This window comes from Emydura macquarii, unplaced genomic scaffold (genome assembly GCF_026122565.2).
Source record: "Emydura macquarii macquarii isolate MOO-44397 ecotype Brisbane River unplaced genomic scaffold, CSIRO-AGI_Emac_v2 contig_1390, whole genome shotgun sequence".
Lineage (NCBI taxonomy): Eukaryota > Metazoa > Chordata > Testudines > Chelidae > Emydura > Emydura macquarii.
Window position 1 is genome coordinate 18,923,261 of NW_027131527.1, and position 14,710 is coordinate 18,937,970.

The 14,710-nt window shown below is 39.7% G+C and overlaps 1 protein-coding gene across 3 annotated transcripts in view; it reads left to right on the plus strand.

Annotated features, from left to right (window-relative positions):
• The first annotated feature begins 10,656 nt into the window (after nucleotides 1-10,656).
• The window catches only part of A1CF (APOBEC1 complementation factor), a 54,165-nt gene continuing 50,111 nt past the window's right edge, over nucleotides 10,657-14,710 (plus strand). For all 3 annotated transcript variants that reach the window (XM_067552767.1, XM_067552768.1, XM_067552769.1), the window contains exon 1: nucleotides 10,657-10,736. The gene's annotated coding sequence lies outside the window, so the exon portion shown is untranslated. The remainder of the gene's footprint in view (nucleotides 10,737-14,710) is intronic.

Here is a 14,710-nt window from a genome sequence, read left to right on the forward strand (position 1 = left end):
CTAAACAAACTGGAGGAATGGGCCAAAAGAAATCGGATGAGGTTCAGCAAAGACAAGTGCAGAGTCCTGCACTTTGGACGGAAGAATCCCATACACAGCTACAGACTGGGGACCGATGACCTAGGCAGCAGTTCTTCAGAAAAGGATCTGGGGGTTACAGTGGATAAGAAGCTGGATGTGAGTCAACAGTGTGCCCTGATTGCCAAGAAGGCTAATAGCATATTGGGCTGCATTAGTAGGAGCATTGCCAGCAGATCGTGGGAAGTAATTATTCCCCTCTATTCAGCATTGGTGAGGCCGCATTTGGAGTATTGTGTCCAGTTTTGGGCCCCCCACTACAAAAAGAATGTGGACAAGTTGGAGAGAGTCCAGTGGAGGGCAACAAAAATGATTAGGGGTCTGAAGCACAAGACTTATGAGGAGAGGCTGAGGAAACTAGGCTTATTTAGTCTGCAGAAGAGAAGAATGAGGGGAGATTTGATAGCAGCCTTTAACTACCTGAAAGGCGGTTCCAGGGAGGATGGAGCTAGACTGTTCTCAGTGGTGGCAGATGGCAGAACAAGGAGCAACGGTCTCAAATTGCAGTGGGGGAGATCTAGGTTGAACATTAGGAAAACATTTTTCACTAGGAGGGTGGTGAATCATTGGAATGGGTTACCTAGAGAGGTGGTGGAATCTCCATCTTTAGAGATTTTTATGATGCGGCTTGACAAAACCCTCTCTGGGATTATTTAGCTGAGGTTAGTCCTCTTTTGAGCAGGGGGTTGGACTAGATAACCTCCTGAGGTCCCTTCCAACTCTATGATTCTATCACACCATGCTTCTTTATTTCACCCCCCAATATTAATTCTAATATGCCTTTTTCTACCCACCATTGCATGGGTAGAGTTATTTTCAAGGGAATCAGGTGTGCAATAGAGTATATTGAGTGCTTAGTTTTAGCTGCTTTGGAAATCTGGGGCACTTCCAAAGAGGAGATAGTTAGTGCTAAAATTGTGAAGTTAGCGGCTGTGCTCTGGGTGTCTGAGCTGCCCAAATACTTTGCCATTAGATGTGTCTGCCACCTCGGAGATTTTCAGTAAGGAAGTTGTCAACTTCTGGTGCCCAGCAACTGCTGGGAACAACAAATACCAAATACAAAGAACTGTTCCTTCATGTCTCTTGGACCCTAGCACCCAGCAGAAAGCCATACAGAATGCTAGCAGTGACTAACAGCAACCGCAGAAAACCTAAAAGATCTCTAGCAGTTGCTGGGACAAGATACTGCAACAGCCCACCTCTCTCCTTCCTCCCTCCCCCAATCCTGTGTAGCCATAAGCACCAACAAATGAAGACTCACTCTCCCGCAACATCCCTGGGCTGCAGGAACATCTAGCTTTCCCTTCCCCATCCTCCCTATGAACACACTCTAATCTCACAGGCAGATGGACTTTTTGCTTTGTCCACAAGCACCACAATATTCTGAAGGAACATGAGCCACATTTTCATGGGTAAGATGAATAATTTCATATCTATTCATTCTTTCTGCTCTGTCACCTGGAAAAAATTTTTAGCACTCATTCTGCCCTAGTAGTCCTGGGAGTCAGCCTGGCCAGATGCTGCTTGTAGGCGCCACTTCCCCAGGTTTGTGTGGATCTTGAGCCCCCTCCAAACCAATCCTCGGCTTCCCTAGGTGGTTTCATTGATTTGTGTATCTTTCTCTTCAGACATATTAACTTTCTAATGTGCATCTTGTAATGTGCCACCAGTCTGTTGCAGACACCTGAATCTTATTTTAGAAAAGGTATTGGGCTTGTCTATTGCTATTCCGATGGAACTGTGGACAGCTATACCTATACTCTGTCCTTGTGAGGGCTTACCACGAGGTTCCCAAGAGGAGACAGTCCTAAACAATGAATTTTCTATTACAACTTATGATTGTTCTTCTGCAACTCTGCATCGTGTATTTATATACTATTTGCCATCACTATGGCTAGTGCTGATGAAAGGTGGCGCTCATAAAATTTCTCTATTAGCTCTAGTTGTTTATTTTATCAGTGGGTGAAATTGCATATTGTGTTGTATCACCGTGGCCTTAAGGAAATCTTCCAAGCACAGGGAGGCAGTAAATTAACTAACTAATACCAGTGGTGTCTGCAGGGATCCTCTGGAATTATGCCAAAAGTGGTGTTGGGCCTGACAGGTCCTACATGTGGCCATCTCCAGCTTATGCCTCAGCTCATCATTTAGATGTTTGATGGTCTCCACAGTTAGCTTCTACTGCTGGACTCTCAGAACCTTGATGAGGCAAGGAAGGGCCTCCTTTGAGAACATCATTGGCACAACCCCTATCTGTAAGCCAAAAACAGACTTGTACTCGCTCACACCCCCTCTTCTCTCCTCCCTCACTCCAACTGTACACCCCTTGCACGGTCATGTGTTGTGCTGCACGTGTAGCCCCCACGCAGAATCACAAAACCTAAGATATACCGGCCCCCAGGCTCATCCTTCTTCCTTCATACTGTCCCTGGCTGGATTTCTACCCCCACTTTGGCTCAGCTGTAGTACTTAAGCCCCTTATCAATGCTAGCTCCAAGTATTAACATGGCTTCCCTCCCCTTCCACCTCTTCTACTCCCTCTAAATTATTTAGGAGTGGGATTCCTGGTGTGCAGAGCAAACAGTGAGTGGCTGGTGCTTGAATGGCTTAATCTAAATGTCCTGGCTCAGTTGTGTCAATGACATTCCTAAGGCAGGAGCACCTGGTTTAAAAAAAAAAGGGGGGGAGGGGGGGAGCGCCCTCTAAATCATTTTGACACAACAAGCTGATGGGAAAATTCCGTGAGCAGCCAAACCTGTGCTTCACCTGCACATAACAGGCAACTTGTACCAGCACAAACTTTTGAAATTTCTGGCAATTTCTGGAAATTTCTGACATAAAATGCAATTGTGCAGTCATTAACTAAACATCTACTGCTAACCGTCTATTTATAATAGAAAAAGGTGTCTAGTGCTGACAATTAGAAATCCCAGGAAATACAAATAATTGGAACAGAGTCTGAACTGGAATTATCTATTCTATAGCCTAAAGTTTTCACAGTCTTGTGGTTCTTGAACCTTTTTGAAGAGTGAAATCCTGATCTTTTTGAAAGTTTGGGGAAGGATGCAAAGGTAGGATGCAGGATACCTGCATAGCCAGGACATGGGAGCTACTACTGCCTATTCACACTCATAACCACAGACTACTGTGTCCTTGGTTTTTGTTTCAGACAATATTTGGCCATATCTTCCTGCTCACTCAACCTCCCTTATGCATTCCTACAGAGTGCAGTCACCAGGAACCACAGCTGTGTGGCATGCAAGGAGTTGCTGAATCTCCCTTCCCCACCCCCATGTAGCCTTTTTTTGCTTCTCTCATCCTGATGGTTTCGCTGTAGAAAGACCAGGAGCACTTTGCCTTGAGTACTGGAACTTTTATTTCTTGTAAGTCAGTAAAAGTGGTGCTGCATATGTAGCACACATGCACATATAAAATGGGAAATGATTGCCTCTGAAGGCGTACTGGGGAAAAGGAACTTGGGTTATAGCAGATTGCAAGCAAAATATGAGTCAACAGCGTACCACTGCTGCAAAAAAACAAAAAAACAAAACACAAAACACACCACCACCAACATTCTGGGATGTGTTAGCAGGAATGTAGTAAGCAAGACACAAGAAGTAATTCTTCCACTCTGCTCCGTGCTGATACGGCTTCATCTAAAGTATTGTGTCCAGTTCTGGGAGCCACAGTTCAGGAAAGTTGTGGACAAACTGGAGAAAGTCCAGAGAAAAGCAACAAAAATGATTAAAAGGTCTAGAAAACCATGACCTATGAGGGAAGATTGAAAAAAAAATGGGTTTGTTTAGTCTGGAGACAAGAAGACTGAGCAGGGACATGATAACAGTTTTCAAGTACATAGAAGGTTGTTACAAAGAGGAGAGTGAAAAATTGTACTCCATAACCTCAGAGGATTGGACTGGGTTTAAATTGCAGCAAGGGAGGTTCAGGTTGGACATTAAGAAAAACTTCCTAACTGTCAGGGTAGTTAAGCACTGGAACAAATTGCCTAGGGATGCTGTGGACTCTCCATCGTGGAGGTTGTTAAGAACAAACACCTGTCAGGGATGGTCTGGTTATGATTTAGTCCTGCCTTGAGTGCAGGGGAGTGGACTAGATGGCTTACTGGGGTCCCTTCCAGTCCTACACTTCTATAATTCTCCATGCATCATATCTGCCTTCAATCTGTACTCTGCTAGTACTTGTACACCAAGGCTGAATTCATCTTACCAAGCACAAAACCTGAGGAACCAGTAACCAAGGCAGTCCATCCTCAACTGTTACTTCAGCCAGTGGGTTGGAATAGTAGCTGCTGCCCTACCAGCCATCTTTTAGCAGGGGCTTTGGGTCTGGATTCTATGGCTCCTTCCCAGTCCATCCAATAGCTCCCCCTGCACCAGCTTATTTGTATCCAAAACAGACTGATCCACCATAGCAGAGGAAGCAGGTATGAGGCCCCTTAGCATGACCACTCTGCTCACCATGCTGCAGAGTTCAAGTAGTGTGGAGACACTTGCTGGATCCCTCACACATGGGTGAATTTCACCCCCTTATATTAAGACTGTAGGAAATAATCAGCTCTTTGCTTTATTTTCTTCAAATGTCAATGTCAGGAAAATATTGAGTCATGCTTCAGTGCAAGGATATCAGGGAAAAGAGATGGATTTATTTTTCTATTTCCATTAGCAAGGTAAAAATTAGGTATCATAAAAGTAGTTTAAACATTAAAAAATGAATATCACAAACTGGCAGCTTCAAGGACAGGTTCCTGTTTAAAAACAATATGTAGATAGCAGGAGTGTTTTGGAGACAACACTCAGATAAGGTACAGTGAGCCTTCTGTGTCTCATCAATTGAGAGGTAGCCATATTCTTTGTATAGTGTAAGGAGTCTGCCCCCTTTGGCTTTTACAGTGCCTCCAAAAATAGATTTTTCCTCCCTGAGGCACAGGGTATTTCAATCCCCATGAAAATAAGCACAATTCTTCTGTCTGCTTACCTATTTCCAGATGTGTCTACAACCAGGAAGCGCAAGCACCATGAAATCAACAAGCACCACACGACCAGCCAGGTCAGTGCAGAACATGTCATGGCAGCTTATGAATTGCTGATACACAACTAACACAGGGGGAGCAAAATCAAAGATTTTGATTTTACATGATTTCGATTTTACGTGATTTCATTATTGTGCTAGTAGCTATTTGTGGCTTCGTAACTAAACCCTTACTGTATATTTCACACAGATATTTGTAATCACTTAATTGGGAGGCTGGAGTTCTTCTTACCTTCTTCATTATGCTTTTACGATTGCAGTGGCACACGACTAAACATTAAAATATCAAGGATATATGTTCATTAAAATTTAATTTTAAAAAAGTTAGAAGCATTTTTACTTTAAATTTTTATTCCACGTAGCAATCAGAGAAATGAAACCTCAAGCAAGCTGTACAATTTTTACCAGTAATGTGGTATTAAAAATAGTGATTATATTTTATTGCTGAACATGGAACTAAAAAAAAAAAAAAAAAGACAGGAAAAGTCTTTAAAGAAAGAAGAAATACATGCCAAAATATTGACAAGATGGGGAAAAGTCTGCAGAGAATCTGATACACTCTCTCTTCTAAAGAGGTGAGGTTTTGTGGCTGCACAGGGGTGGGGACATTCTGGCCCCCAAAAGGTTGAACACCTCCACAAAGTCAGTCTGAACCTCAGGAGTTCATAGGGCATCCCTCCTCAGTGCTATTTCTCTGCTTCCCCCATTTGGCAACATGGCTCAATCAAAAGGAGGAGCCAATGGCAGCACAACCAATTTTACTCAAAAAGCTGTACCGGGAGCTGTTTCCAAACTTTCTAATTTAGGTTCCCATGCTTCCTTCACCTTCCCAGAGAACACGGCACAAGTTAACGTAGCCAGAGACTATAACAATTCCTGATGCTTCCCCTCTATATTGTGGAATCCTCGCTATAATGGAGCCAATAGGGCTTTTCATGGTAGCATGGACTAGTGGCAGCTCAAAAGCACAGGGCATCTGTGTACCTATCCCCTACACATCTCAATTTAAAACAGTGGAATTCCAGAGTTCTCTTGTCACACATGGAGGAAGGAATTCAAAGGAAACTCCTTCAGTGGAAATTTGTAGTTCCCTTCACCCTGTGAGGTTGATTCCCACTTAAATAGCAGTAAAAATTCAAAAGACTTCAATTGTCTGAAAATTCAAATAACTGTGCCAGAGAAGGGCATGTAAGGATAGCATAGGTTGTGGCTGCCATTGTCATTAATAGGTCAGATCCTCAGAGGGTGTATGATCGCCCCATTGATTTATCCCAATTTAAATGGGCTTCATTAGGAGGTACACCAGCTGAGCAACTGGTTCTATGTCTCTGTAATACTTTACTTCAGCAATGTCAATTTAAACTTTAAAATATATGCTGAGTTTACAGAACGAGTGTATTTTCCTCTGGTAATGAAGTTCCCTCTGTGCACTCCTGGACAATATTGCTCACCTTCACAGAGGTGCAATTGACTCCTCGGGTCATGACTTTGAACAAATCTAGTCGCCAGTGAAGTGATGTTAGAGAAAAATGTTTCCAGCTTGGAGAGATTTTAAGATTAAAGGGGCTATTTTCAATGGGCAATCATTTCTATTCTTGATCATAACTCAACTGATCTGTAATTTGTTAGTGTCAATGACAACTAATGTTAACTTTTTAAACATATCTAGCAACTTCTATTTGATAAAATGTAATTTTATCCCCCCTTCCCCATGTTTTGCGCAACTTAAATTAATAGAGATACATGAAGATGAATGAAGCTGAAGGCTCTGTGATGGACACCAGCTTTGTTTTTCTGCCCCCGTTGTGACGGTTTGCTCTTAAGTGAGCAGCATGTATTTGAACCCATGATTATTTAGAAAGCCTTTTAGCTTAATGACTGAATTTGTTTTGCGGTGCTCCAAAACAAACTACACTGGAGCATCCTGACTCCAGGCTAACCCTGTAACTTTTCATGAGGAAAAAAATACAGATAGCTTTTAAAGGATACCATGCTGCACATTCCTTTTATAATCAGAAAATGTGTGTTTTAACTTAAGTCCAAATTCTCTCTTTCAATGAACATGCACTCACCGCTTTTCAACTTGAATTACCACATGTGTGGGGTGGTAGATGTTACAAATTCCGAAAAGCATAACAGGATATCACAAGACAGTACACGACCTGTACACGTGCCTGTGTTGCTAGAAGTGAGGTAGTGTCTACTTCTTACAAGTAGGCACCCGAAGATTCAATGATCAGTCAACAAATACTACAACAACATGTACCTGTATTGTTCTGGTTTCCTGGGCTGTGTGCCAAGGATTTTGCAAACTAAAATAGTTTGAACTCTGAATGTCCTGGCTTTTTTCCCAGTTATAATGCTTTTTTAAAACAAATTTTCTATTTTATTGGCAACTTTTGTGCCATTGCAACACCATCAAATTGATAAATATAATGCAGCATCAGGGAGATTTGTTTGGCTTATTAACATGACTCTCAGCTCCAATATTTAGAAAATAGATTCTTCTCACTTTGAGCAAACCCCTCTGTTATCTAACCTCACTGTAAAGATAGCTAGTTCCTCTAAAAACAAGAAAAAACAGTGATATGGTACTTTTCCAATTCTAAAGTATCAGCGTAATCTTATCATAAATGTTTATTTAAAATTCCTGAAACATACCCTAGATATTTTAGTTTAATACTAGTTCAGTGCAATGGCATGAAAGAAACCTTGTCTAAGTTCAGAATTCTTAGTAGGGTCAAAACTTGCTAACATTGATACCAATTGTAATGCTACTACCCTGAGTAGTCTCATTGATGTAATACAGAATACTGACAGCAGCGAACATGTGCAAGATTAGATCTTCAGCATTATATGTGCAGTAAAGTTTAAATATGAGAGTCACATTAGAGCACTCTGCCAAGTTAAGTACATTGAATCCACACTATTAAAATTGTGCTAAAAAGATTTGAAATGGAAATAAAATATTTTCCATTATACAGTAACTTCATTCATAAATTTCAGAGGATCTAAGGGAAATTTTCCCTTAGAGATCTTTTATGCCAGCCCCAATGCTTAGCCATAGACCCTCCCTGACATTGGATGGAAACTATACTCGGAGAATTTTCTGTTGGACTTCATAATCACATCTCCTTGCACTCTCCTCCAATTGTGGCATATTCACTCAAAAGCAATGTGTTGATTTCCCACTCTTCCAGAAATATTTACGATCTGCTCAACTGATCAAATGTACTGCCTATTTCAGCTACATGAAGAACAGATAGGGATGGTTCCGATTTGTCTATACCAGTGGTTTTCAACCTTTTTTCATTTGCAGACCCCTACAAAGATTCAAATGGAGGTGCAGCCCTCTTTGGAGATTTTAGACAGTCTGCAGACTCCTAAGCACCACAGGTTAAAAACCACTGGTCTATACCATAAGTACAAGACTGGTCTATACCATAAGTACAAGTTATTTTACTTAAGAAAGCAAGTTTTTAGCAAATTGTGTGACATTGCTTTTCTTATTGAGTTTCTTGTGGGGAGTGACTGATCATGGGTGACAAGAAGCAAAGGAAGTTGTTCTCTCCCTTAATCTACTTAGAGTTAATTTTCAAAGGTAGAATCAGGTGTTTGGATTTGAGCTGAGATCCCTGAAAGAAGGAATTTCTTGCATGCTGTTCATGGCCACCTCTGGTCCAGGACCAGTGAATGTGTAAATAAGACAAGTTGCATGAAGAATATACCCAGCCTCTGCATCATTAATTTCTCTTCCATTGGGAAGCCATCATGCGAGTCTCCAAAATATGCTATTGCACATTAAAGGGGCAATATTTTTTCTAACTGGTTTATATATGTGATGGTGTTTGCATTGTCTAACTATTCTCACTGAGGCATTTTAGCCTGGTCAATGTGTAGAAAATTAAGTGACCAATTTCATCTAGAAATAATTGATCAGCCACTTCCTATTTTGTCCGTGACTCAGTATTCCGCCTATATAGGGAGGATTTCATGGGGGCATGTTGGTGGTGGGGGCATGTTGGTGGTAGGGGCAATAAAGGAGGCGCTCATGGGGATTTCTAACGAGCTTTTAATCTTTCCACTTTTAATCAGAGGAAGTATGGCAGACTGGCATAGAACTACTCATTTCTGGAAATCCTTGGAGAATGGCTTCCTATAAGAGGAAATCTTAAAAACCAATCACCACCATTTCAAAATGCAGGCAATAAAACATTTAAAAAAAACTATAGCCCCTGAATAGCCTGCATTCACCATTCTCGCATCAGTGGGTATTTCCTCATTGTTCCCCTGGTCTTGCTCATCACTGTGGATTCCCTGGAGGGTCCCTTATTCCCAAAATACTTCCCATTGTGACAAAAATAATGCAAGATCTTTTGGAATAGGACAGCTGCTCACCTGAGGTTATAAGAAGAGGAGGATGGATTGGCTCCTGGAAGCAGAAACCGCAGTTTGTTAGCATAGTAAGTTACAGTCTGGACTGAGGTGCACCAACAGAACTCTGAAGCAACTTACCAAGCTGTAGCCAATTCCCCCCTCACATTAAGGAGCACATAACTGAAAAATTGTTTTAGCGGATTAAGATTTGAGCACAGTTGGGTTTTGGTTTTTTTAGGTCTTTAACACCAGAATACAATGCATCCTCCCTAATCCCCCACCCGTCTTTCTTGCTTGAAATAAAATGTTTTATTGCTTGCATTTTAAAGTTATGTACTTAGTCTATTAGCAACAGAGATTTACTTTTTGGATGAATTTTGTCCATCCACGTTCCTCTTTCTGCATCTACCAATGACATTTTTATATGCAAACTGAGAGCTCTACTTGGGATTTCCAAAATATATGTTTCCATACACGCTGGCTGTATGTTCATGTGTATTATTCAGGGAAAGACATAATTAGTTTTGAGATTTCTTTGCAATCGTCTATGTGTTTTTGTCCTATTTCCACTGTAGCTATTATACTGTTTATATGGAGAACAGGCACAGTCATGTGAAGCTCATGAATTTTAAGACCCTATTCAGTTTATGGACCAGACGCTTGTGTTATGTAATATGGACAAAGTTTTTATTCAGATACATACTACACTTAAATATTGAACAGATAGTCTAAATACTTGAACAAAACAGTATGTAAGACAGGGTAGGTACCATACAGATGAGATAGGACTATCTTTCTATGTTCCCTAAAGAGTTACATTAGAACCATGTTCAGAGAACAAAGTTAAAGAAATCTGATTTTTAAAGTGATGAGTTAGCCAGGAAGTTAGACACAAAAATGGAACAGTAATCGATTTCAAAACAATATTACATTTCCAGTTTATATACTTCTATTCAAGTATAATTTTGACTTAGTCTTTTGAATTTTGTAAACAAATGCATTTTATGTAGATATTGTCTGAGCTGCAGTGACCCAATTATCTGGTCAAAGGGCTGCATGGAACTGAGAGATAGGGTAAGTTAACGTTTAACCTGCAGGGACTGTAAACCAACCTGAGGCTGCTGAACCTTTGGAGTTTGATATGATGATTAGAGAATAACCAGAGTGACACGTCGCAAATTCCCCATAATCAAGGAGAACTTTTCCGGGTGGTGATCTCTGAAATTGCTCAGGTACAGTCCATCTGTTTGGTTTTTCCATCTTAAGTCTCTGAAAAAAGGTAATAGTGTTATCTAGCTAAAAGCAGCTTTCATCACTATCTGCTTTACTAGGATTTGTAAGGAGTGTTTTAATTACAGCTTGCTTGCTTTCTACAAAGGAGGCACTGGAAAATTTTAATGCATGTTAGAGAATATAGGAAGCACCCGAGTTCCCAATTTTTACATGTTCTGTTTATGTCTTGAGTTAAATTTCTCTAACTCAAACACTGAGGGTATGAGTACTCTGAAAAACGGTATTGCCACTGAACAACACAGGCTGTGGTAGATTGTTCATTGTTCTGTCAGACAGAAAAGTGCTGAAGCAGACATAGAAGTGACAACAACTAAAAACTGTGCTTCTTGCTCTGGATCAGATTTCACGCCAACTTGCAGTCTTTATTCTCCAGGCTCCTCAGCTGGTGCTCCCAAAGCTTTTTCAAGCCCCAGAAAGCAAGATGAGGCATACAAAAAACTCCAGTTGCCCAATGTTGCTATCATTTCTTTATGGATAGTGAAAAACCAAAGCCTTTTTTAGCTGATCCCTTTTCTGAGTGGGAACAAGATGTGGTTGGTCTCTGTCATCTATTAAGAAATTAGACTGACAGGGAGGGAAGGGGGATTTTACCCGAGCCAATTAACTTTTGATTTATTAAATCACAACTTTCCATTGCTAATCATTAGAGACATTGGATCTTTTCACCAACCGCCTGTGTATAACTCCCAAGATTTATTTTTACAATATTTCTTCATTCCTTTATAAAATGTTTGCCTACAAAACAGTGTATCAAAATACACAAGTGCATATACAAAACCTCATCAAAACAGAAAAATGTTTACTATATTAAGCTTCTCTTAAATAGTTCTCTCCCTCCCCACTCCCCCCCCCCCCCGATACATACAAAACTTAAAAGGCCACACATGTGAGGTTGACTTCTCTATTAAATGAATCAGAACTTCCTAGATTTTTTTGATGTTTCAAATAAAGGGGGGGGAGGGGGGAATTCACCTTGAGAGGGAATTTTTTGGCATGTTTATGATTTCTATAATAGAGTTGTGTTGATTGGGACTTTTGAACTGAAACAACATGTCATGAACAGAAACTGAAACAATTGGAAATGAAAAAAATGTTTAATTATGTGGTCTAAGAATTTTTAAACGTTATACATAAGCTATGTTTCAAGAGTAAATAAGATATAAGAAGAGTGTGCACAAGCTTTTAGTTTTATATTAATATTCATCTCGTAAAGAACCTTTGTATTGTAATTACTACCCACCAAATCTGTAGCTCTTTTGAATAGCTTAAATGTAATTTAGCTCTCGGGATCCCCATTTTGCGATCCACATTGACACTGAGTAGTAATCATTTTTTATTATGACTGCTTGAAGTATAAGGGTGTCAGAATTGAGCTCTGTGGTTGTACTGCTAATACAGGGTACAGTTCTGCAAACACAACGAAGCAAAGTGCTTTGTACCCTAACGTTTTCATGACTGGTATCATAGACCAGGGAAAAAGTGAAACGTTTCTTCTCTCTGGATTAATTGAAAAAAAATATTAGTTTAAGAAAGAATACTTTGAAGATGAAGAATCTTAGCTGAAGCCTTAAAAGGGCATTTTAAAAGGATCCTTAAAATTCCAGTAAAGAACTGAATGGTTTCTCAAGCAAATACATTATTTTCATTAAGAGACAAAATGTAATGAATTCAAGAGCTATTTTCAAATAATGTTATTCTTCACAAGAAGTGGTAATGCTGTGGGTACTACAGCAAGATGGCCTTCATTAGATGTGTCTTTGAATGACTCAATATGTTCAAACAAGACACTATATTGATCTACACAGGATAAACACCATTTTGTTATCTTATTCATGGAAACAGTAACTAGGTTTCTCCAAAGAGCATTGCTAATAAGCAAGACCTGAATGCAAAAGCAACTGGGAAAAGTAGTATATTGGAAATGGAAATTTCCATTTGAGTAAGAAATTTCAAGGTATCTTTATACAATGCATATTGAAGTGTCCACAGATAATTTGGGTATTGAGAACCTCTCTATTCACAACACACTGAACACTATAAACTTATCCTATTTCTCTGTTCAGTGCAACAGAGACGAGCCACATGACAAACTAAATCCTGATTGATGCTGAGCAGTTGCAGGTTTTGTAACTAAAAGGAGCTGGGAGAGAAAAGGGGTAGGATGAGTAATTGGTAGCCATTTTTCAACTGGAAAATGTACTTGAAAAAGCACTGTGCATACACCTAAAGGGAGCAGGGTGGGAGAATGGAGATCACCCGCTTTGCCCGCAGGGGTTCTGCCACTGCAGTTGCTGCTCCCACTGACTTGCCTATGTTCAGCTCATCCCAGGACTTGGCTCACTAAAATTTGATTTTTGAGATAGCAACATTTAACATAGTGCCTTTCATCCTGAAGGATTACAAAGTGTTTTATGAATGCTGCCTCTCTCTTTCAAAACTCATCCCTTCATCTACCGAACTGCACTGATTTCTGTAGTAAAAAAAAAAAAAAAACAACACACAAGAAGAGCTACACAACATTTTAGGAAAGGAAGTAAAGAATACCGCACTAACTGAAGTTGCAGGGGGTTTAAGTAGGCAGAACACAACTACTCATATTAGGATTTGGTATTTAACAATCCCAGTCTAACAAGAAAATACCTCTCATGACCATGAGTGGTCAGAAACTCATTGTCACACTTAATCTGAAATACAGCTCTCTTCCTTTAAAATGAAGCATAGTGTTCAGCAGAACTTCCCCACACCATCATCACTACAACAACAAAATTGTACTCAAGGAACAAGTGTTCCTGAACACTTATCACCTCAGGAAACACAGAAGATGAAAGATTCATAGTTTGTACATAGATACTGTAGACAATGAGAGTAAAATGACATAAGTAAAATCAAAATTTATTATAGTACTATTTTGCTTATGTCTATACTTACATTTTCTTTGCAAGATATTTTAACCTAGTAAAGTAAAAGAAAATCATTTAGGAAAGAAAAAAAATATTAGAGCACTGGCCAAATGGGGGTGGAATCAGTCCGGTGTTCCTGGCTCTGATCTAGTGATAACTATGTAGAACATTTTTAACAGTGTGCTGTCAGAAATGTAACTTAACTAACAGCATTTTCAGCAAGTTCCATAGCTTTCCAAGCACGGGTAGTATCCTAATGTTAATATATACCAAGAACTCAGTTAATTGTTGTTTCCACTTTCTTGCTTAATAATCAACAGCTGATTTTTTAAAAAAACAGTCTATGAAAAATTATTGCATTGAACTACTTGAGTGATCACTATTCATTAATATGTATCTCTAAATACACTCATTGATTTAAATGCTGTCATTAACAACCTTTTAAACAATGAGTACTGAAATAAGTTTCCCCAGCACAATGTCCATTTCTTAATTGTTTCTCGCTGAAGCCAATAATCAAGAGGGAAAGTAATAATTACCCCCCTCAAGTTCTGTGGCAGCAATTCTCCTTGCTGCTGTCATGTTACTGAGCAGAAGTTAGGGAAGATTGTAGTTGCACAGGCAAGCTGCAGTGGTGAGACTGTATTCCTAGTATTGTAGGAGTGACAACACCAAATAGTTATAAATCCATACTATGTGCATTTTTGGTATCATACAGTCAGAGTAAGGTCTTCCCACCAGATAAGTATTTCCAAAGAGAAGCTGAAATGACTGGACTTTAGTAAATCATTTACTTCCAACTGCTATAGTCAACAAAAAGCAAGTTACACACAAGCTGGTTTGCTTCTGCTACCTTAGGAGAAATAGCAAATTTCAGTATTGGGTATCTGATATCTGTTAGTTTACAATTTTAGTTGTAAATATAATTTTTAAATTGATAAGGGATAGATGAGTGTTCTCAGAGCACAGCACAAAAGGTCATAATCAAGAAGCAAATGCCATGAAAAAAGGTA